We start from the raw sequence: 23,768 nt of genomic DNA, 5'->3' as shown, positions 1-23,768 counted from the left end.
CAACTTAGGTTGAATTTGTTGGGCTGGGTCCAAGTTAAAAAAAGACCTGACCCCTTTGCCATAAACATTTGATATTATATCAGTTAGTGATGAAAATTAATGTATGGGAAAAAAAGAAGGCTTTTCTTTAGAAAAATGAAGAAACATTTTTAGTTAAGTTTCTATAACAGTCTCATATATGTTATTACATTATTATTACTCATGCGGAAAACCATGGCGTCCAAGTGGTGAGTCCTTCAATCCTCTTAGAGCAACAATAGCATCCAGTTGTTTTCAAATGGTGCTAGCTAGTTGGTGGACCTTAATTTTCTCAAAATACGTTTGTTACTCCTGAGTTGGGCAATGGACTGCATCCAACAACTGGGCCGGCCCATGAGCCTAGGCGTTCACCAGCAGCACATCCATCTGTCATGTGATTTTGATCAGATGACCAATGTTTGAATTAGTAATTCGAATTAATAACAATAAGAAATAAGTCTGAGATTTAGATTTATCATATTCATTTTGCAGATCCCATACTTGAAAAAGGGCCTAAATCCACCATCTGCAACCAGTTTGAGCTGTTCATTGCCGTAAATGATGGTAGCACTGAAGACCGGCATAGTCACCGGGATCATTGCCCTTGCTGTAGGTCATCTTGATCAAGTCTATCTAAGCTATTGGAAAAATAGATTCATTCAACATTATGGCTCGGAAGCTCATTAGTGTTGGATGGTGCCCATTTACCTTATATAGTTGCTAGGTCTAAATTTTGGTATGGCCAACTTGATCAATTGAGATCAAATTTGTTATGGTCTACCTGCAGGAAGGGACCGCTGTTAGGAGGAGTTTTGCCATGTTCAAGAACTACCACATCGACGGTAACAAAGAGATGATTGCCATTGGGATGATAAGCATCGCTGGATCACTAACATCATGCTACTTGACCACAGATATGTTCGATCCACTATATATATATATATTTGTAGCATGCTTCATTGTTAAATTTGTAGATTTTAATTAACCAAAGTTTATCAATATATCAAGGCCATTTTCACGATCGGCTGTTAACTACAATGCCGGGTGCAAGACAGCTATGTCAAATATAGTAATGGCAGCTGCTGTGATGTTCACTTTGCTTTTCCTGACACCATTATTCCACTACACCCCTTTGGTGGTCCTCTCTTCCATCATCATTGCAGCAATGCTTGGCCTTATCGACTATGAGCTAGCGATCCACCTCTGGCAGGTCGACAAGATTGATTTCTTTGTATACTTAGGTGCGTACTTGGGGGTCGTGTTCGGCAGTGTCGAGATTGGATTAGTCATCGCAGTGCGTGTTCTTTGAACCCTAGTTCAGTTTGATAGACTTGCATTTTATCTTCCAACTAGAGATGAATACAGGTTGCAATCTCCGTTCTTAGGGTTTTATTATTTGTGGCAAGGCCAAGGACCACCGTGCTTGGTAACATTCCAAACTCGATGGTCTACCGACGAATGGATCAGTATCCAGTGGCGCAAAGTGTTCCTGGATTGTTCGTGCTCCATATTGATGCTCCGATCTATTTTGCCAATGCTAGCTACTTGAGAGAGAGGTGAGTGGACCATCAATGGCATTCTAGTGCATTTGCATGAAAGTACTTGCGTGTATGATTTGGTTAGTGTTGAGTGCCACTTTGTTCATGGAGATGCTGGTGCCTGCTGTTTAGAATCTCACGGTGGATCGACGAGGAGGAAGACAAACTGAAGTCCAAGGGGGAAACTAGCTTGCAGTATGTAATCCTGGACTTGGGTGGTAAGTGAGGCCGTCCACACGTGCGAATACTATCTTGTGGGTGTTGTCACAAGCTAACATATTTGTTTGCTTTGTTTGGGTGGCAGCTGTGAGCAGCATTGACACCAGTGGTATTAGCATGTTGGAGGAAGTCAAGAAGAGCGTGGATAGAAGGGGGCTTCAGGTTATTATGCTTTATTTGAGAAATCGGGCAAAAAATGCTTGATCGGTCCGTATGCTCTCCCGTGAGCTGCCAGTCCACGCACAGTGCATGGACCGCGTAAGGACTCCGCACGGGCTGCGCCTGTGTGCGCCCGCCTGGGCCTAGGCTGCGCCCACACATCCGCATGCTGGGGCCACACGCTCATAGCCAGCCCGCGTGTGCTCGCTCCACCGTCGGCCTCCGTCAGCCTTTATCACTTCATGGGTCATGCCATCTTCTTTTATACGTATCTCCTCCATCTGGACTCCGTTTAGACTATTCTTGGGCTCGTTGGACTCCATTCGTCATCCTAGATCTTATTGTGGGCTTATTGTAGATCGAATCTTGAGGTATCAAATCCTAAACAATCTCCATCTCAACTTGATATTCGACCTCTATAATAACTCTGAGTGCTCATCTCCTGCCCCCATGCCCTGGGGCAAATGCCTGCTGCTCATGGATAGGCAAACATGTGAGTTGAGCTAGACCGTTCAATCTCATCTCTATCACGTACTGTGTCTTCTCTGACCTGTGATCTATTCGGGGTAGTCTTCTGCGGCTATAGGAATCTCACCTTGCGACATCACCTTTCATCTTCTTGAGTCTCCTGTCTCGTGATCTCATCTCTATCACGTACTGTGTCTTCTCTGACCTGTGATCTATTCGGGGTAGTCTTCTGCGGCTATAGGAATCTCACCTTGCGACATCACCTTTCATCTTCTTGAGTCTCCTGTCTCGTGCCCAATCTACCTTCTCCTAGAGCTCCACCTCACAATGGACTTCCTGTCAAGAGGTAGTATCCTCCATATTACTTTCCTTTCATCATGACTCTATTACCGTGCATGATCTTCAGGATTTCTCCATCAGCTCTCCACCTGTAGCTGCTTGAATCCAGTGTGCTCAAAAAAATTAGATTTCTCTTGAAGCTGGGTATGTATCGGACCTCACCCAACTTTCTCACTGCTCCATCATGTATCTCCATCCTGACCGTAAGTAAATAGTATCCTCACTATTCTTTAGGAACTCAAATAGCTCCTCCCTGCAACAAACATGATGGGAACAACTAGAGTCTAAGATCTACTACTGGGAAAGAGTAGATACCTCATCTGAGACCATAAGCACATCATCGATCTCAGTGTTGCTACTAGCCGCCATCATATTGGCCATCGTCCGATCCTTGAGTTGAGGGTAATTTTTGACATGATGCCCCAACTTGTCACATTGATAGCATCTGATCTTGCTATAGTCTCTTATTCTGGAATTGGACCACCTACGTCACGATCTCCTGTCGCTTCATCTTTCGTCGTCATATCCTTTAGTCACTGTCAGAGTTGAGTCACCATCTGAACTCGAAGTTCGATTCTCCAGCCTAAGAACTTTGCTCTGGAGAAGTGCAGAAGTCACCTCTTCCATCTTGATGGTGCTTTTCTCTACTAGAAGAGTAGTCACTAAGGACTTAAAAAAGGGATGATAGTATGATCAACATCATGGTCTTCTCCTCAACTTTCTCACCAATACTGAGGAAGTCGGTGAGGATCTTTTGAAAGTTGCTTAGATATTCCTGCATGCTCTGTCCCTCGATCATCTGCAGTTAGTAGAACTGCCTCCAGAGGAAGAGAGTGTTGGTGATGGATTTCGCCAGGTATAATTTTTCGAGCTTCAACTACATCACTGTCGAAAAAGTCTCATCAAGCACATGGATCATCATGTTATCTGCTAGATACAAGTAGATTATACTTATCGTCTGTATTTGTAGCTGTCTCTAATCTTGCACCTCTATGGTAGTTGGCTTCTCCTCGCATAAGAGAGCATCGATCAACGCTTGCTGGATGAGCATGTCCTTCACCCTTGCCTGCCATAAGAAAAAATTGCTCTTTTCATCGAATCGATTGATTTTCACCTTGATTATGCTTATCTTTTCTATCTTCAATCTTGATCACCACTGCTGCAACCTACGCTCTGGTACCATCTCGTTTTGATACCACTTGTTGGGGATGCTGGCTAGAACACTACCACCACTGGATCTTTTCGATATCGCTCAGTGCAACAGTAAAAAAGAAGAAATAAAATAAAAATAATCAAATATGTGGATCAACTAAAAGGCTTGCCTCCACGAAGCATGTAAGTTTCACTATGAAAAAAAAAATTATAAGAGAAGATTGTATTCTCAACCCTCGTACACTCAATCTCTCTCTCATAAGAAGCTCTCCCTCATAAAAGTTCTCTCTCTAGAAAGACCCCTTAAACCCCTAAAGTGATCGTTGTCTGTTGCCTGAATCTCAAGGCATCAAATTCTAACATACTAAAGAAGATACACAGTCCAAATTTGAAGATGTCCTTTAATTATTTTCTCCAGCACTAGATCTTCCCATGGATGAAAAGAGTAGAGGGTCTTTTGTAGAATTGAAAAAATGTATGTTTATCAATATAGGAAGATCCTTTTATTCCTTTCAAGCCAAATATGCCAAAACATAGACATCAATAGTTGGTCCTATGCCCTTCTTAAGGTTGGTTGAATATGCCTTTCCTCCAAGACATCCACAAAAAGCAAAGATTAGGTGGTTATCCTCTAATATTTAGATAAGATTTTAGGGTAGTCTAGATATTCTTGGTGAATGGGCATCTAATGAGAAAATGATAGAGAGATTCTACATTACAACCATAAAGAGGGCAACCTATACTCACAATCCATCTATTCTTGGCAAGAACCTCATCTATGTGAAGTTTATTTTTTAAAGCTAAACAAAGAAATGCTGCAACCTTCTCTGGCCCTACTGCTTTCTAAATGACTTTATATTAAGGGCAAACAAGTTTAGTATGGCAGAAAAATCTATAGATGCAAGGAGATATAGAAAGAGATCGTAGGTGTTCGAAAGATGCTGCAGGGAGGAGGGAAAGAGGCTACAGGTGTTGGAAGGAAGCCATGGATGGCTGGCACAACAATATCAAAGAAGGCTGCAAGTAGTTGGACTTATCGAGAGGTGGAGGAAGAAGGCCACAGTTGGTGCTTGTCTAGTAACTCGATAAGAGAAGGTTAGTAGCAAGAGGGTGCAGAGATTTGAGGGTGCATGTAGGTGGCACTGGTGTTGGATTCCTTAGTTGTGGAGGAACTTAAGCAAATGCCGCACATAGGATGGGGTGTAGATGAGAGAAGTGCTTCAAGATCTAAGCTTGGACCATCAATGGTGGAAGGACCAAAGTAGGAGTGAGGTTGACACTTTGATACTGTGATAAAACAAGGGAAGAAGGTGAAGATCAAATATCCATAATTCTAACTGATTCATCATAACAATGTTGGATGTATGCCCTAAAAATCAATCTTGACTGACGCATATCATATTACTAGGACATGATTTTATATTTAAAGGATATTTATAATACTATTTATATTTTATGTGTCCATGAATCATCTAAGGGATTAACAAGATGATGACATATATTTTCAAAGAGTTGAGATTTTGAGACATACGTCATTGATGGTTAATTTCTAAATTGCTCTTGGTTGTAGGATCATCATGGAGATGGTAATTGATCTAAATAGATTAGTGCATGGATCGCTTCCTTCTGACAGATGAATCTCAAGTCTGCGGTGTAGTGACACTGGAATAAGAGTGTAGGTGCTTGTTAGAGAATAACTAGCACTGAGCGTGACCAACACGAGAAGTCACATGGATGTCTGCTCACTCGTTAGTGATTTTTTTGATGCTGTAGTAGTATAATTGATTCTTTGATCTGCGGTGCTATAGCTACCCGCAATGAGGCTGCTGGAGTTTGACTACACATAAACATTGACTCAATGAGTCATTGTAGTAAATGTTGGTGATAGTTGGTCTACTATAAGAATAGGATATACACCTAGATGGAATCTATCAACTCTAGCAGAAGAAAGTAGTCCTATGGGATTTAAGAAGCTGAGTCCTTAAGTTTATAGCCATAGCAGTGTGATTAATGAAAAAGAGTTTTCATGAGAATCATACATAGACTCAAGCTAATTGAATCTATCATATGATCGATGATGAGATTTGATAATTCATCCATGACCTGTCATCTGGTCAGAACTCACGATAGAAGGACTGTACATATATTAACTGCACGTAGAGATTTATCATCTTTTATTCTGCTGGATTACCAGTACATACTGCTAGGTATCACTGGTGGATTGTGAGATACACGAGTATCATCTCGATGATCAATGATCTTTGATGGGCAGAGTTGGAATGATCCAACTTATTGAAAGAAATTTTAATGATATTGTGATAGAAATCATAATATATCTCACTACCAAACAGAATAGAACCTTTGGAGTCACACACAAAGAGACTTTTGACTGATTAGATAGTTGATTTACGATTATGAATCATGATAGAATTTAATTATCCATTTGATTATGATTAATCTAAATCAAAAGTTGTAATTAAGTAACTCGCTAAAGAGTTAGTGAGTTATAGGAGGATTAGTTAGTAATTGGATTGCTATTTGACTCAATTTGATTGAGCAATAAAAATTGCATCAAGTCTAATTGAATTAAATTCAATTTGACTTGACATGGGTTTGATTTGATCAAGCTTAATTAGGTTATGAGATAATCAAATTGCATGAGAGAATAATTTCTTGTTTGATTAGGATTTGAGTTTGACTTAATTCCTAATTAGACTAGGATCTAATTAAAGAGAGTTTGCATTCCTATTTGGACTAAAAATTTTTCTCTTCATGGATGCACTAAATCCTAATTAGATTAGAATTAAATTAAGTTTGACTCAAGCACTAAGAGAGAGTCCAAAAAGATTAGGACTCCTCTTCTAATTAGGTGACATTTAATTCTTAATTAGATTAGATTTTAATCTAAATAGTTTGGGCTCCTAATTAGATTAAGATTTCAATCTATTTAGATCTAATCAATTTTTAATATGATTAAAATTGATTAAAATTTTATTAGATTTAAATCAGCCACCTAAAGAAGAGTCCTAAAGTGTTAGGACTCTCCCTCCCCATGCGCCATAAGGAAGCCCCACACCCACACATATATGGTGCCTATTTTTTCTCCATGACCATTAGGTATTCAGCATGAAAGAGTTCACGTTAAATCCTCTTCTCCATGAGATATGTGGGTGCACAAAAATTAGGGAGGTGGGTGGCAAATACGCAAGAGTCCTAGGATATAAGGACTCTCATCTCCTACCAAAACCTTATCTCCAATTTCTATTTAAACATGGGATCTTATGTGGCGTGAAACAACCTGATGTGATCAGATTTTTGGATGCCAAATAAAGAGAAGGCATGCACGAAAAATATGGGAGAAGAGGGTGTGGCATCATGGGTCCATGGCGTGAGGTAAGGTTGCTCTTATCTCTTCTTTCTTACCAACAATCGAAGATTGATTGTTAGGACTTCTTCTCTCTCTCTTTTGTCCTAGTTTGGATATGGATTTTTCTCTTCTCTTTGTCTAAGAGTTGGACATATGTTCTTACATCTCTAGCGTAGAGATTTAGTACATAAATTTTAGAAAAAAAAAAAAGTGCTCTTCTCATGATCTCTAATGTAGAGATCATCATCCTTTTATTTTCTTCTTCTTCTCTAAGAGTGTCTTGAGAGAAATTTTTTTTTTTAACCATCAAAATACGATCTCTGCAAGAGAGCTTTTGATTAGATCGAAGTCTCGTATGGATATCCGTAGAGATCGGACACTTGTCTGGTTTCAAGGGACCTTCGAAAGATATCCATGATCATCAATTTGCGGTGTAGATCGATCTGAGCCAAGGTATGAAGATTAGATCTTCTCTATTTATTTTTTTCTATTTGATTTCTGTATCTAAATTCTATCTTACATATGTAGATCCAGTTGTATGATTTTAAGATTTGATCTTATACATACTTAGATTAAATTAGATTTAATCTGAATTTTAAATTTCACTGCATACTTATTTTGAAAAAAAATTACATACATAAAATCATAAAATTTCAACAGTGGTATCAGAGCCACGTCATATGCATGAGATTAGAATTTAGATCTAAAATCTATAGAAAAAAATTTTAGATCTAAACATTTTTAGTATCATTCTGATATAAGGTGCCCTGACATAACTTATTATGCTATATGGTTATCCTAGAATGATATTAAAATTTTTAATTAAAATAAAATTTTAGATTTAATTTTTTTGTATATATGTGATATATATTTTATTGTTTAGATCTGAAAGAAGTTTCAAAATCTATTTTGATTCGTATATATGATATATGAAAAAATATTTAGGATAGAAATATATTTCTATGATTTAAACATTATTCATATATATGATATATGTTTGTATGTGTGATCTGAAAATTATTTTTGTTGTTCTTTAAATTGATTTTGATGATTACAAAGCATTTGAGGGGGTTACTAATGATTTTAGCTTGGAAAAAGATTTATTATATTTCAGGGGTAAAATTATAATTTTATCAAGTTCTGATTCAGAAGTCTCAAGCGCAAGAACACAAGATTTGTAATCTATTGAAGGCAATTTTAATATTTTTGAATATGTATTTTGAAAAAAAATTATGTTTATATATTTGAGTCGACCCCATGAGTCGACTCATGTCAAAAGGGGCTGAACGGCATGCTGAATTCTTTGGCTGGCACACTCTGTGAGTCGACCCCATGAGTCGATCGCTGAGCATGAGTCGACCCTATGAGTCAATCTCTGCTGCTGTATAGGCCAAAATTATAAAACAGTCATTTTCTATTTTATACCACAGAAGTCGATCCCATGAGTCGACTCATGAGCATGAGTCGACCCTATGAGTCGATCCCTATGACGAAAAAATTTTGCAACGGCTAGTTTTTAGCTCGTTTTGACTGTATTTAATGCTCATTTAATGTGCTCCTACAGCTCTATTTTAGTCTAAATTATCCTCCACCATTATTTGAAGTTATAAAAGGCACTTAAAGGAGGAAATCAACAAGGTTTTGAAAAGGTTCTTCAAGTATTCATTTCAATCCTAAACAAGAGCACTCTTAAAAGTTCAAGAAGCTTTTATTTCAAATTCACCAACCCCTCAAGAGCTTATTCAAGTCTTCAACCACCTTGAGAAAAATCAGAAGAGCTTCGTTCTTATTGTGTAAAATATATTTAAAGCTTTATTTGTTCATTAAAAGAGCTACATCTGTATTTCTGTGTGATTAACTGCTATACTCTATTTTGAGTTGATATTTTATTTTGAAAGGATTCCAAAATGTGAAAAGATTGATCCGAACCTTAAATCGAATTATATTGGGTTGGCTTGTATCCAAAAAATAAGTTTTCTAGCTTAGAATAGCTAGAGTCAGAGGTTCCGACATTGTATTCGGGTTGAATACGGTTTAGTAGATTTGAATTCTCAAGTAGGAGCTTGGGGAGTGGATGTAGGTGCAAAGTTGGCACCGAACCACTATAAATCTTTTTATTTGTGTTATGCTTACTTGCTCTTCTTTTAAATTTCTTTATCTTCTTGCATTCTTGCATCCAACTTCTACACCTTGCATAAATTTTACTCTCCATATTTATCCTGCTCATTGTTAAATAATCCTCATAGTTGTAAGTTGATTTTTAAATTTTTAAAAATCTATTTCACCTCTCCTCTTGGATTGCATAGCTGGGCAACAAGTGGTATCAGAGGTCGGTGCTCTAGCCCTACTTTGATTTAACCATCAAAGAGCTAAAGATCTATGGCAACTCAAGTTGGTGCTTCATTAGCCGAAGGGCAGTCCACCAACCGACCTTCACTTTTTAATAGGTCAAACTATACCTATTAGAAAGCTCGGATAAAAATTTTTATTCAAGCACTTGATTATGATATGTAGAGTATCATAGTAAATAGATCACACACACTCACTAGAATAATTGATGGTGTAGAATCAACCAAATCTGAAAAAGAATGAGATGAGGTTGATAAGAAAATGGCTCAACTAAATGCTAAAGTCATGAATATTTTGTATTGTGCTCTAGATACTAATGAATTCAATCATATTTCAACATGCATGTCAGCTAAAAAAATATGAGATAGATTAGAAGTAACTCATGAAGGAACTAATCAAGTGAAGAAATCAAAAATTAATATACTTGTGCATAAATATGAACTTTTTAAAATAGAGCATGATGAATTAATAACTGAAATGTTTACTCATTTTACTGATATTATTAATGGTCTAAAAAATTTTGGTAAGTCTTATTCTAACAGTGATCTCGTGAGAAAGATTCTTAGATCTTTACCAAGGACTTGGGAGGCCAAAGTGACCGCAATTCAAGAAGCTAAAGATCTGAATATCCTTCCCTTAGAGGAGCTTCTAGGATCACTGATGATACATGAGCTAAGTATGAAACAACACCAAGAAGAAGATGTCAAAAAGAAGAGGATAATCATCCTCAAATCCACTGCTCAACCTGATGAAGAATCTGATGATACAGAAAATAAAGAGTAGGATGAAGAAATGGCCCTCATTACTAGAAGATTTAAGAAGTTTTTGAAGAAAAGAAGATAAGAAATGAGGAAGAGGCCACCTACAAAAGGAGAACATAGCAAAGAGAAGGATAAGGAGCAACCCCTTATTTGTTATGAATGCAAGAAACTGGGATACTTTAAGTCTGAATGCCCACAACTGAAGAAGGATCTCAAGAAGTACAAGAAGAAGGCCATGATAGCTACATGGAGTGGAAGTGATGAGTCAAGCTCCAAAGAAGAAGACTCAAATGAATAAGCTAACTTGTGCCTTATGGCACATAAAAATGAGGTAAATACTGAAACTCCTATTGACTTTACCTTTGAAGAACTTCATGAAGCGTTTTATGATCTAATTGATGAACTAAAGAAGCTAGGGGTAAAGAACAAAAAATTAAAATCAAAGAATCAATTTTTACTAAAAGAAAATGAGAATATTTCAAATGAAAAATCAATCCTGTCTCAAAAAAATTTGAACTTAAAAATTGAGATTGCCAAGTTAAAACCAATGGTTGAGAAGTTCACTTTAAGTTTAAATAAGCTTCACATGATACTTGACAATCAAAAGGCCATTTATGATAAAGCCGGTCTTGGATATAACCCTTTAAAGAAATAAAAATTTTTGAAAAATATCTTTGTAAACTCATCATACAACAAGTTTTCAAATATAACTTGCTTTAAATGTGATAAAGTAGGACACAAATTCTATTCATATTTTTCTAACAAATCTGAAAATTTCAATGTAAAGAAAATATGGGTTCCAAAAGGAACCATTATGACTAACCAAAAAGAATCCAAAAAAATTTGGATACCTAAAGTGAAAACTTGATTCTTGTGTATAGGTGTGTCTTGCATCCTAAGGAGCAAACTGGAGATGCTATCTTGATAGTGGGTGCTTAAGACACATGACTGGTGATGAATCTCAATTCATCACACTTGATGCTAAAAATGGAGGGATGGTCACCTTTGGAGACAATGGCAAAGGAAAGATCATCGGTATAGGTAATATTGGTATCACTCCCTCCAAGTATATTGAAAATATTTTATTAGTAGATGGTTTAAAATATAATTTATTAAGCATCAGTCAATTTTGTGATAAAGGATACAAAGTCATTTTTGAATCTTCAGTTTGCATAGTAACTAGTCCTATTAATGAAGGCATTAAATTTGTTAGGTATAGACATGATGATGTTTATATGGTAGATTTAAATGATCTTTTCAAAATAAACATGCAATACCTAGTAGCCTTGAATGTGAAGATTAATGAGACTAGTTAGCTTTGGCATCGTAGGCTTGCACATATTAGCATGCATGCACTTTCAAAACTTATTAAAAAAGAATTGGTTATCGGCTTACTCAAATTGAACTTTGAAAAGGATAGAATTTGTGATGCATGCCAAATAGGTAAACAAACACGAGTCTCATTCAAATCTAAAAATATTATTTCAACTTCTAGGCCATTAGAACTATTGCACATGGATTTATTTGGACCCACTAGAACTACTAGTCTAGGTGAAAAATGATATGATTTTATAATTATTGATGATTTCTCTCATTTTACATGAGTCTTTTTTTTGGCACATAAGGATAAAACTTTTCATGTTTTCTCAAAATTTTATCAAAAAGTCATAAAAAAAAAATTTCAATTTAAAATATTCGAAGTGATCATGGAACCGAATTTGAAAATCAAAATTTTGAAAAATTTTATGATGAAAAAGGTATTGACCATAATTTTTCAGTACTTAGGACACCTCAATAAAATGGGGTAGTAGAAAGAAAAAATAGAACTCTTGAAGAAATGGTCCGTACCATGCTATGTGAAAGCAACCTTCCAAGATATTTTTGAACGAAAGCAATTAACACGATATGTTACATATTAAACTGTGCTTTAATTAGACCAATTTTAAAGAAAATCCCTTATGAGCTTTGGAAAGAAAGAAAATCAAACATTGCATATTTTCATATTTTTGGTTGTTGATGTTTTATTTTGAACAATGGTAAAGAAAGACTAGAAAAATTTGATGCTAAATCCGATGAAGCGATTTTTCTTGGTTATTCTTCTTCTAGCAAAGCTTTTAGAGTTTTCAACAAAAGAACTTTAATAGTAGAGGAGTCAATACATATTGTTTTTGATGAAACTAACAATCTTCCTTCAAGGAAGAATGAAGGTATTGATGATGCAGATCCTCTTATAGAAGGGATGAAGGAGATCACTCTAAAAGACTCAACCATTCAAGATGATGAAGAACATGAAGACAAACAGGATGTGGAAGGTGAAGAACAATAAGAACAATCTCTAGATACAAATGATCTACCCAAAGAATGGAGGTATGATCACAATCACCTCAAGAAACTAATCATTGGTGATCCTACACATGGTGTAAGAACTCACTCTTCATTTAGAGATGCATTAAATCATTTTTCTTTTGTCTCTCATCTTGAACCTAAAATCATAGATGAAACTGAAAAAGATTATAATTGGATAAATGCAATGCAAGAATAACTTAATCAATTTGAAAGAAATAATGTATGGACTTTAGTTTCAAGACATAAAAATTATTCAATAATTGACACAAAATGGGTATATAGGAATAAATTGGATGAACATAGAAATATGATAAGAAATAAAGCAAGATTAGTTGCAAAAGATTATAATCAAGAAGAAAGAATTGATTTTGATGAGATCTTTGCATCTGTTGCTAGATTAGAAACAATTAGACTTCTACTTGCATATGCTTGCTTTATAAATTTTAAGTTATTCCAAATGGATGTCAAAAGTGCTTTTCTAAATGGATATATTGTTGAGGAAGTTTATGTAGAACGACCTCTAAGTTTTGAAAATCATACTTTTTTTAATCATATTTTTAAATTAGACAAAGCATTATATGGTTTGAAACAAGCACCTAGGGCATGAAAGGCTAAGTAAATTTTTGCTTAATAATGATTTTTCAAGAGAAAATGTAGACACAACCCTTTTCATTAAAAGAAATCAAAATGATATATTAGTTATACAAATATATGTTGATGACATTATTTTTGGGTCTACTAATGAAACTCTTTGTCAAGATTTTGCTAAGCTCATGCAAGGGGAGTTCGAGATGAGCATGACGGGAAAACTTATATTCTTCCTCGGACTCCAAATTAAACAAACAAAGGAAGGAATCTCCATCATCCAAAGTAAGTACATAAGAGAACTACTCAAAAGATTTAGAATGGAGAACTCTAAAGCAATTGGTACACCTATGAGCCCATCATGTAAGCTTGACAAGGATGAAGGAGGTAAAAATATAGACTTAAAATTTTATAGAGACATGATTGGTTCTCTATTGTATTTAACTGCTAGTAGATCAGATATTATGTTTAGTATTTATCTTTGTGCTCGCTTTCAATCAAATCCAAAAGAATCACATTTAAATGTAGTTAAAAGAATTCTTAGATATTTAAATGGTACACAAACTCTAAGACTATGGTATTCTAAGGACTCATCAATTGACTTAATAGGATATTCAGATGTCGATTTTGTCGGATGTAGATTAGATAGAAAAAGTACTAGTGAAACTTGTCAATTTTTTGGAGTTAACTTAATCTCTTGGTTTAGCAAGAAGCAAAACTCGGTAGCACTGTCTACGACCAAAGCTGAATACATTGCAGCTGAAAGTTGTTGTGCTCAAATCTTATGGATTAAGCAACAACTTGAAGACTTTGGCATCAAACTCAATGAAACTTCCATAAGATGTGATAATATCAGTACTATAAATCTAACTAAAAATTCAATTCAGCATTTTAGATCATAACATATTAAAATTAGGCATCATTTCATAAGAGAACATGTCCAAAATAAAGATATAATTCTTGATTATATTTGTACTGAAAAATAATTGGCTGACATCTTTACCAAGGCCTTAAGTAAAGATAGATTTTGTAAAATTAGGAGAGAACTAAGAATCTTTGATCCATCGGCTTAAGTATCTCTCTGATTTCAAATTCTTAATGTCAAAAATTCATTGAACCAAATCTATTGAGCTCAATTCTCATTTTTCTTAAAAGCTCAAAAGCTCAAAACTATCATTCACATGATCAATACTTGGGTAAACATCCTTCTCTCAGAGTTTTAATTTTTTTTAAAATTGTCCCATCATTCTTTTGAATTTTTCTGTGCCATGAGTCGACCCCCAGGGTCGACCCTAGGGTAATCTTGCAATTTTGTCAAAATCCTTCGGACGCTCTCTTCTTATTGGGAAATTTTTCTTGAGCCGACTCACCCCTTCATCTTCTTCCTCCCACCGAACCAAAAGCTCTCCATCTCTTCTCCCTCAAACCAAAGATTTCTCTCAAATATCTCCTCCCATCGATTTTCACTCCTCAAATCACCCGTTAAGGAACCAACTTTCTCTCCTCTCCCTTCCTCATTTGAGGTGGTTCCAGCTTGCCCTAGAATCATCCCCTCTTCTTCAAACCAATGATTTAACTCCTCAAATCTTTGCCTTTTTTTTTCAAAATCCTTTCCTCTCTGCCTCACATTTAGTCTCCTAAGCTCCTTTCAAGTCTCTCTTGCCCTAATGGCTCTCAAAATAAAGCTATCGCAAAGAAGAAAATCTGTTCGCAGATTAGAAGAGAGTGTGTACAGAAAGAGATTAGCAGCCGAGCCCTCTTCTGCTCCAATCTCTGCTCCAGGTCCTGCTTCAGCTTCCACTCAGTCCCCAATCAGCCCAAGCAAGGTACCTCTCTCTGACCGAAAAGTGGAACCCAGAAAAAATATTGATTTCAAATTTTTTGAAAAAGAAAGGTTCACTATTGGATCGAAGATTAAGTATCAAGGATGAGAATTTTACTGCTCTTTAAAAGAAAATACTTATGTCGATCTAGTTAAAGAATTTTACTTAAATTTGAGCTATAGCAATGGAACAGTGAAATCTATAGTAAAAGGTATTGATATTATTCTGGATCCAGTACACTTGGGACAGATACTACATTTGCCTTGTGAAGGCTATACCAGTATGGAGCTCCCTATTAAAGAAGAAGAAATTAATGTTATCTTAGGAAGAACTTATACTGGAAGTCTAACTGAATTGGAAGCAAAAATTCTTTCTGTTGAGATGAGGCTGTTACATCACTTGGTAACCAAACTGTTTGTCCCTAGGAGTGGTAGACACGATCTTCTATCTGGTAGGGATATTTGCATTATGTGCCATGTGATCACCCAAATCTCCCTGAACCTTCCAGCATTGATGTTTGAGGCCATGAGGAAAACCCTGAACAGGTCCAAGGCTTACTTGCCTTTTGGTATGGCACTCACCTTAGTTTTTAGAAGATTCGGAATCAGTTTTGAAGGGGAGGCAGTTGCTAGACTATCCCATTCCAACACCATCAACTGCCACACACTGCATCGCATGGGTTTCTTTAAGACTGATGGTGGTTGGACAAAGGGTATTGAGGAGAGAGCGGAGGATAGAGCAGAGGAGGAGGGACCATCTTTATCTCTTCATGATCACAGAGCATCCCCAGATATTCAGTTCATATCTGATCATGAGGCTTGTCCTTCAGAGTCTGTGAGGAGGCATGCTTCAATTTTACAGTCAGAGAACAGGGTACATCCTTCAGAGTTTAAACTAGCAGATGATGTCCCAGCGTGTAGCCTCCATTCTATCTCAGCAGTTTGCCACTTCAGTCTTTGCATAGAGATTGGCATCCCAGGATGACTCAGACCAGACTCTGATCCCTCACATTTCTACTATTTTTCAGATACTCACTGCTCAGTCGGTACGTATTGAGCAGCTTGAGGGATATATTTTGAGATTGACAGGCAGAGTATTAGACTTGCAGGAGCAAGTATTAGCTTTAGCCCATCCCTAGCCGCATAAGGACATCACAAAGGTCTTAGATCTATCTGCAGAGACAGCTAGACTTTGAGGAGTCTTAGAGAGTAGTTTTGACTTCTTGAGGAGAGAGATCAGGGGCTCCAGTGAGAATGCTTCTACTCAATTCAGTGCCCTGATGCAGTCTGTATCGAGAATCTTGGATCTTTTGGACACCATCAGACTTTTTCTTATAGCACAGTCCATAGCTTCTCAGGCTCTAGGATCCGCTCACCCCTCTACTCGTGCTAGTACCTCTATCCATGGCCGAGGCAGACGCAGTCGAGGTCGTGCCCATGGACTTGATCCTACATCTCCTCACCCTATCTCTGATTCTTTAGATTCTGATCCCTCTAGCCATGACATCTATTAGATCTAGATTAGTTTGTCTCCTATGTCTAGGATCTATCTTATGGGTCTTGTATTTATTGGCTAATTAACTCTTGGATAGTTTCTATCCATGACTTTTATATTTTGAGTTGACTCATGTGTATTAGGACACCTTTTGTATTCAGTCACTTTTGAATATATATATATATATATATATATATATATATATATATATATATATATGTGCTTTTACTTTCAATGAATGTCTATGAATGTGATCAAATTAAATTATTTTAATTATGAGATATGAAAAATAATGCATATTAGTGCTGAGAAATACTATGAATTGCAATATCTTCTAAATGAGCAAGTTGATATATCCTTTATGTTTGCTATCTTGAGGGGGAGTAGAGAAATAAGCAATCAAAGAAGGAGGCTAAAGAAGTAAAATATGGTATCAAAAAGGGAGAGTAAAGAAAATATGTCCTTTTTGTCATCTTTCTTTTCTTTTCTCTATCCTTAAAATCCCTTAAGATCTTAATTGATGCTATCAAAAAGGGAGAGTAAAAAAAATTTATCCTTTCAAGATCTCTTACAAGGAGGAGTAGAGAATCTTAATTGATGCTGTCAAAAAGGGAGAGTAGAGAATCAAAATCGAATTTGAGTAATAAGCAATAAAGAAATGAGCAATGAACAATAAGCAATAAAGAAATTAGTAATAAGCAAAATTGTTAAGCAAATGTGTCAAAGAACCAAAATCGTCAGCTCCTTTTTTATCTAATTTTTAAAGCAAATGAACTTATAAGCAAATTTTAAATTGATCTTCAAACTATTTATGATGCATTTCGTTCAAATACTTGACTATGATATTGAAGTGATGCATCTTCATAAATTTGAAATTCATGTTCAATACTTTATATATGCTTTTGCTCAAGTATTTTGTCATCATCAAAAAGAGAGAGATTGTTGCTCCTTGAATTGATTTTGATGATTACAAAGTATTTGAGGAGGTTACTAATGATTTTGGCTTGAAAAAAAAATTATTATATTTCAAGGGCAAAATCATAATTTTACCAAGTTTTGATTCGGAAGCCTCAAGAGCAAGAACACAAGATTTGTAATCTATTAGAGGTAATTTTAATATTTTTGAATATATATTTTGAAAGAAAATCATGTTTATATATTTGAGTCGACCCCATGAGTCGACTCATGGCAAAAGGGGCTGAACGACACGCTGAATTCTTTGGCTAGCACACTCTGTGAGTCGACCCCATGAGTCGACCTCTGAGCATGAGTCGATCCTATGAGTCGACCTCTACTGCTATGTAGGCCAAAATTACAGAACAGTCATTTTCTGTTCTGTGCCACAGAAGTCGACCCTATGAGTCGACTCATGAGCATGAGTCGACCCTATGAGTCGACCCCTATGATGGAAAAATTCTGCAACGGCTAATTTTTAGCTCATTTTGACTGCATTTAATGCCTATTTAATATGCTTCAACAGCTCTATTTCAGCCCAGATTACTCTCCACTATTATTTGAAGTTATAAAAGGCACTTAAAGGAGGGAATCAACAAGGTTTTGAAAAGGTTCTTCAAAAATTCATTTCAACCCTAAGCAAGAGCCCTCTTAAAAGTTTAAGAAGTTTTTATTTCAAGTTCACCAACCCCTCAAGAGCTCATTCAAGTCTTCAACCACCTTGAGAAAAATTAGAAGAGCTTCGTTCTTATTGTGTAAAGTGTATTTAAAGCTTTATTTGCTCATTAAAGGAGCTACATCTGTATTTCTGTGTGATTAATTGCTATACTCTATTTTGAGTTGATATTTTATTTTAGAAGGATTTCAAAATATGAAAAAGTTGATCCGAACCTTGAATCGGATTGTATTGGATTGGCTTGTACATGAGAAATAAGTGTTCTAGCTTGAAATAGCTAGAGTCGAAGGTTCCGACGTTGTATTCAGATTGAATATGGTTTAGTAATTTGAATTCTCAAGTAGGAGCTTGGAGAGTGGATGTAGGTGCAAGGTTGGCATCGAACCACTATAAATCTTTTTGTTTGTGTTGTGCTTACTTGCTCTCCTTTTAAATTTTCTTATCTTCTTGCATTCTTGCATCCAACTTCTACACCTTGCATAAATTTTACTTTTCACATTTATCTTGCTCATTGTTAAATAATTCTCATAGTTGTAAGTTGATTTTTAAATTTTTAAAAATCCAATTCACCCCCCCTCTTGGGTTGCATAGCTGGGCAATAATTTTGAGATCAAAACATACTTTTTATATGAAGAATTTAGATCTAAAAATTTAGATTTAAGATCTGAAATTAGTATTTATGCATGAGGGATTGGTCATGGATAGATTAATTTAGGTCATATAATTGCATTACATCTAGGATTTCTGATTTGATCATAAAGGGTCTAAATCAATTTAGTAGTTAATCAAATCGAGTCAAGTGTTGATTAAGATTAAGTCAATAGAGCTTAAGATTATATAATTATTGTTGATCGAATCGATTGATATCTATATACAGAATCAATTAACCTAAGGATCTAATTTGGCTCTATGGTTCGAATCTGATTCATCTAAGCTAATCTATTTAGACCAATTAACCAATTGATATCTAAGATAAGTAATTGAAAGATGGTTATTTAATTGATTCTATTCGCTGATCTGATCAATTTATTGATGTCTAAGAAAAGCAACGGGGGGACTCCTATCAATCTCTACTTATCTGATCAATTTGGAAGATTGAGTCTCAAATATGGTTGTTTGATGATTTGATTTAGCCCATGCCTATTAGATCAATCATGTGATGACTAATTAACTGAGATCTAAACTCAAACCTCTTCATAAATATTAAGTCTAATGGTCTTCCATCATTGTAGATGTGTGGGTGTGCTACCAGTGTTGATTGTTCTCGGCTGGTCAAAGTAGTTCAGTTGCATCGAAAACACATAACCACTCTATTAGCAAAGAGTTGCTCTAGGATAAAGATGGGGTTGGACCCAATAACTATTAGATGAGGGATCCAATGATGGCTTTGCACCTGCTTGTGAATGGTGGGTCTGACTTAACTAAGGAGTATGGGCAATAACTGTTAGGTGAGCCCACATGACTTAGAGACCAAATCACTGCAACATGCTTAAAGAAGTATCTGGGCAAAGAGTTATCCATGAATCGATGTTCGTATTATCAATAACTGTTAGGTGAGATACATAGTATCAGTGGGACTGCAGCACTCACTAGAAACCCAGCTGTTGCATTAGGATTTTCATTTTTCCACCCAGAGAGTGTGAGAGATCTGATAAAATAGTAAAATTTTTTTTGCATCTAAAAGTTCATAGAGCAAATTATAAAATAAGTACAAATATCTAATTAAAATTTTTACTCTTTGTTGTTTATTGTGTCAGCTTCCAACCATCTAGCTCAAATTCTAGATATCAACCATTTAATCAAACTAATTACATACATTGACTCACAAACCTAAGAATCATTCTTAATTTTATAAAATTAAGCAATATTCTTTATCATATTATTCTAATACTAATAGCCTGTCTAATCCAAAGTCAACGAGCTATACTTGATGAGTGGATGAACAATGATAATAAAGATAGGTGCTATATGTTGAAGACTATGTTAGATGAACTTCAACGTATGCATGAGCATATGTATACTGCTATCGACACATTGATTCATCTATAAGTATTGTGAGGTGATCAGAGTCGCACAGTGCATGAGATGCGCGATGGACAGTCAGTCTATGATCGTTATTTGATAATGATCAAGGATATTAAGGAGCTTAAAAGGCTCGACATAATCATGCATAAGGAATTATTTGTAGATTTGATCCTGCAATCTCTTTTTAATTTATATGGATAGTTTATGATAAACTATCATATGAATGACCTTATTGGCATCTCATTTGAATTGGTCAAAATGTTGTTAATAAAGAAACCTCAAAAAGTTCAAAGGTATATACCTGAAGAGCCTAAAAAAATAAGGACATGCCTTGAGTAGGCATGTCAAAATTGCTCAATACTATCCTTACAATTTTTTCTTCTCCCAGTTGAGTTTTAGACTCTAGTGATTTTTATGCACTTTAGTATCGAGTCTATGGGAAGGTAGAGGGCTGAAGAAGTAACCTTTAAAATTGGTAATAGGATAAGAGTTGCTGCTGTAGCCATGGGTATCTATCCTTTGTGATTATCGTTTGAATTTAATTTTTAGAGATAGTCTCTATCATTTGCATGGTGATGCATCTGTGAACTTAATTGAGTAAGCAGTGAGTACTATTAGATCTGAGAGATCCAAAGTTGAGATAAACATTAAGTATATGTAGAATCTTAGGCTAGATTATATAAGAGAAGAAATGATTAACAAACTCGAGAAATATGAGCTTTTGGGCTCATTGACTGTTGAGTCATATCTAGTTTGTGCATCATCTCTTTGAGAAAAAAATGATCAAGCTACTCTTGTGGGACAAGAGGAAAAGAATCACTGAGATACTTATCCTAGTACACATTTGATATGTGTAGCTCATTTGATATGCTAACAAAGAGAGTTGTCTCTACTTCGTTATCTTTATCAATGATCAGTCATGGTACGGGTAAGTATATGAGATATAAGTCTAAAATTTTTGAAATGTTCAAAGAATTCAAATGTAAAGTAGAGAAGTAAATCGAAAAACTTCTAAAGGTAAATCGATCAGATCGAAGATGCAATATCAAATTTTTTTTTTTTTTCGATTATCTCATAAAATAGCATAGTTTCATATTAGACCCTTCTTAGTATATCTCAGCTCAACAAGATAATTAAGAAGAGTCATGGGACTGTATGAGATATGATCTAGTCCATGATGGACTTCACTGATTTATTTTATTTCTTTAGAGACATACTTTATTTCTATAAAATTAGATTCTCTCTAAATCTTTTCCTACCATACCGTATGAGATGTGGCATGATGAGAACTGAAACTTGGTTATTTCAAGATTCAAAGATATCCAGTTTGTGTCAAGAACAGCCAGTGGATATATTAGAGGATAGGTCTATAAAGCTCATTTCAAAGAATATTCTAAAAAAATTTAGGATAGTACTTTTCTTCTAAAAGGACCATAATATGATTGTGACCCAACATACTATTTTTTTAAAAAATTATTTATCCAAGATGAGGTAGTGGGAGGAAAGTTAAGCTCAAAAAGAGTGTCTCTGAAGAGCAGCGAGCCATAGGACCTAAAAAATCTATTCATGATGAGCCAGTATACATATGTTCTTTTTCTACCTTATAGATATAGTAGGATCTCCAATCATCTCGAAAGATAGTTGGGTATGCTTAACAGAAGATGTAGAAAAAAATTATTTCTCATGGGAGATAGGGAACATAGAGATGATCTCAAAACCTACAATGAGACGATGTTGGACATCGACTCCAAAAAAGGAATATGAAATAGCTTTCCTAACTGAATATCTTTTAAAGATTTCTGTATGGAATAGCTTATAATTTCACTTCTCATGATAGGAGATCACAAAGTTTGCAATAATCTTGGAGTTGGAACATTTATCTTGATGATATGATCAAATTGTTTGATCAAAAATGAGAAATTATATATTTTCAAAAGGATCAGTGGGAGTGTCCAATACTGACATCGGTTAAAATATGATTGTATATAAAATTCTCTATGAAAGACATAAAGCAAGCATCCTATATTCTTAGAATATAAAGATCTATAGAGATAGATGTATTTGGATGCTTGTGTTTGTACAAATAAAGTACAGAGAGTAGATGCTGAAAGATTCAGCATAGAAATCTCGGAGACGATCTGCTACCCTCTCAGATATAGATATATACCATATAATGTACTTGAACTGATATAGTTAATATTGTGAATGTCATGAGTAAGATATCAGTTGCATCCAGGCTGAGAGCGTTAGATTGTTATGAAAATTATTCTTAAGTATTTAAGAAGAACTAAAGATTTATTCTTAATTTTGGAGAAGAGTCAGAGCTAGGAGTGGGAGGATACACCAATTCAGATTAATATCTAATGTTAAATGGTAGAATATTTACATCATGGGTGTGTTTCTGTGTAATCATGGTTCGATATCTTGGAAGGATTCCAAGTAATCGATCGATGGAAGCTGAGTACACTGTAGATGTATAGAATACATTGTGGTTCTAATGTTAGTTACAGAATTGGATGTCATGCCATCAGATGCCATGACACTATACTATAAAGATAATGGCACCATAGCTCTAGTTAAGGAACTTAGATCTCACCAGATGTTGCCCAGCTATGCAACCCAAGAGGGGGGGTGAATTGGGGTTTCTAAAAAATTTTAAGCTTAACTTATGACTTATAAAAAATATTTGACAAAGTTAAATAAATAGGAGAGTAAAATTAATTCAAGGCTAATGACTAAAAAGCAAGAATGCAAGAGAATAATGAAGAGTTAAAGAAGAGCAATTAGGCACACCATAAATAAAAAGATTGTATAGTGGTTCGGTGTCAACCTTGCACCTACATCCACTCCCCAAGCTCCTACTTGGAAATTTTCAATCCACTAATTTGTATTCAACCCGAATACAAATGTCAGAAACTCTGACTCTAGCTATCCCAAGCTAGACCACTTATTTTTCGGTACAAGCAACCCAATACACTCCGATTCTAGGTTCGGATCAACCTTCCCTTGTTTTGGAACCCTTCCAAACAAAAACAATAACTCAACCAAAGTATAACAATGAATAGCATAAGTAAGTACAAAGAAAGCTCCTTTAATGAGCGTATGATGCTTTAAATATACTTTACTCAAAGAGAAGAAGACTCTTTTTGATTTTCTCAAGGTGGTTGGAGACTTGAATGTGCACTTGAGGAGTTGGTGAGCTTGGATTAAAGGCTTCTTGAATGCTTGAGTGAGCTCTTGCTTAGGCTGAAAAGTTAGCTTGAAATCCCTTTTTTCAAAATTTTTTTCCTTACTTTTTCTTTAGATTTCCACCTTTTTGTCCCTTTTATAGCTTCAAAAATTAGTGAAAAATATTCTATGGCTGAAATAGAGCCATTAGACCACATTAAATGAGCATTAAAAGCATTAAAACGAGTTAAAACTAGCCGTTGCGGAAAATCCCATCACAGGGGTCGACTCGTGGGTCGACTCATGCTTGGGGGTCGACTCATGGGT

The 23,768-nt window shown here is 35.6% G+C and overlaps 1 pseudogene; it reads left to right on the top strand.

Annotated features, from left to right (window-relative positions):
• Positions 1-23,768, top strand: part of LOC105037675 (sulfate transporter 3.1-like) — a 57,873-nt pseudogene that overhangs the window by 27,333 nt on the left and 6,772 nt on the right.

The sequence above is a fragment of the Elaeis guineensis genome, chromosome 3 (assembly GCF_000442705.2).
Source record: "Elaeis guineensis isolate ETL-2024a chromosome 3, EG11, whole genome shotgun sequence".
NCBI lineage: Eukaryota > Viridiplantae > Streptophyta > Magnoliopsida > Arecales > Arecaceae > Elaeis > Elaeis guineensis.
Note: the sequence above shows the minus strand (reverse complement) of the source record. Positions and strands in the feature narration are given on the sequence as shown.